General features: G+C 36.9%; 1 protein-coding gene across 1 annotated transcript in view; it reads left to right on the forward strand.

The window, feature by feature from the left end:
- The first annotated feature begins 1978 nt into the window (after positions 1-1978).
- The window catches only part of LOC106526277 (ATP-sensitive inward rectifier potassium channel 1), a 3180-nt gene continuing 2911 nt past the window's right edge, over positions 1979-2247 (forward strand). The window contains exon 1 of the mRNA XM_014020839.1: positions 1979-2199. The gene's annotated coding sequence lies outside the window, so the exon portion shown is untranslated. The remainder of the gene's footprint in view (positions 2200-2247) is intronic.

The raw sequence follows: 2247 nt of genomic DNA on the forward strand, positions 1-2247 counted from the left end.
CACACACACACACACACACACACACACACACACACACACACACACACACACACACTTTAATCCTACTTGGATATCTTACACTAGGAACTTTATGGTTTATTAGCATTCCCTGTTCAATTCTGGTCTAGAAAAAATGCTCATCTCAAAAACGACAAATATTCACTACTCAAATCCCTCACCAATGATGACATTGGAGTACTGTTTGCTTTGTTGGCAAAGACTGATTAGCTGAGCTGGCCAACTTGAAATGAACTGACTCCCAAAGTTAATCAGTTCTGAGTCTACAACTAATAATTACTTTCTGGGAGTTTTATTTTTAAAAATTACGCTAACTGACAGACTAACAACATCCCTCACTAGACACTCATCTATAGACACACCTAAATGTATACAATTACTCTACATCATCACATCCCTAATAAAAATGCACATCAGGTCAAAAGAAATGCAACAAAAGACAAAGGAATGCTTATGAATGTTTCTTTGAGCAGTATATATGTATAAAACTAAATTTAAACAAGAATATTGTGATATGTTATTTGACTGCAACAATTTAGAATATTTTGTGTTTTTTGTATTTGTTTGTTGTTGTTTTATCTGTTCATTTGGATGAATTGTGAAGCACTTTGGTCAACTTTTGTTGTTTTTGTGTGCWATAAAAATAAATTGACATGGACTTCTAGTTTTCCACATCATCCTGCATATATCCATCCATCCATTATCGATACTCGCTTCTTCCTTTGAGGGTCTTGGGGGTCACTGGTGCCCATATCCAGCAGTCACAGTGAGAGGGGCAGGGTGCACCCTGGACAGGCTGCAAGTCCATCACAGACCATCCTGCATATCAATGATTTAAATTGTAGTGTATGTAATTAGATATGAATAAAATATGTTGCCTCAATCTTTAATATCCAAACTTAATCTTCAATGTTCATAAAGGTTCCTTGACCAATGGCGATGATTGATAAAAAACAGACAATATAAGAAAAATGAGCCTTGTCGAATCTGAGTCAACAATAATTTAATAATAATTAACATGCCATATCAAGAACAAACATTAAACAGTGTGTTTGTTAATACTGCAGATTTATTTATTTATTTATTTATTTATTTGTTTATTTGTTTGTTTGTTTGTTTATTTGTTTGTTTGTTTGTTTTTTGAGAAATCTGATTTTGCTTCTGACATGTTCCTGAAAGGTATCTGCCTGGTTTCAATTTTACAGCTCCTATTGTCTCTCTCAATTCACAACTTGTGGGAATGTTTGCTGTGTCAGAACTTGATTTGAGAATGTGTTTCCATCTCCCTTACTGCGCATTAAATATTTTTTAAAAAATCAAAAAACAACCCAAGGATAGGAACAATTTTGCAAAACTGAGTTTTTTTTAATTTTGCTAAATCCTTTGGCCTTTTCTAATACAATACTTCAATATGCGAATAAAAAGAAAACAGACAAAAACATGGCTTCAAATAAAGAGAACTGTTTTGCATTTAGAAAGAAAGTCCAGACTTCAGGTTAATAGTGATCCCAGTTTAACCAAACCTGTCAAAAATATGGTCATAACAACTGTTGGGTTAAGTAAAGCACATTATTTGAAAATAGATACTCCTTCATCTAACTGAATTTGAATTACCTCAAATTGTATCAACGAATGCCACTGAGCGTATGTGCGTGCGTACAGTCTCCTTGTTTAAGTCTATTTGACATTGAGACACAGAAATCAAAAGTCATTGATAGACACTGCAAATACTGGCTTTGCATTTACACTGTCAACATTAGCTCGGTTCACTTCTCAAAAGCGAGCGTAACGGCACAAAAGCTGCCGTTCAAACAGGAAAACACCAACTTTGAATCTAGAGCAACTTGCGGGCCTTAGAAAACTTCCAAAGGTCAGCATGGCCCATTGGTGCCAGGCTGTTGTGGACAAAACAAGTTTTTGGTGAGGCGTAAAAGGGTGTGCACGAAGGTGGAAGGCGGGGGTGGGGGTTCCTGATGCGTCTGTGGGCGTTAACATCACCTGGATGATTTGAGCACGCCAACACAAAGGAGTATAAATGCAAGCAAGGACCAGACATCAGACACAACAGACGGAAGGAAAGGACACACCTACACTGTCTTACAGAGGTGTAAAGAAGAGCAAGAGAAGAAGCGCAGGCTACCATTCATCCACCTTTTGATGATTTGCAAACAACTTACTTTGGTAAGTTCACACACACACACACACACACACGCACACACACACACACAC

The sequence above is a fragment of the Austrofundulus limnaeus genome, unplaced genomic scaffold (genome assembly GCF_001266775.1).
Source record: "Austrofundulus limnaeus strain Quisiro unplaced genomic scaffold, Austrofundulus_limnaeus-1.0 Scaffold268, whole genome shotgun sequence".
NCBI lineage: Eukaryota > Metazoa > Chordata > Actinopteri > Cyprinodontiformes > Rivulidae > Austrofundulus > Austrofundulus limnaeus.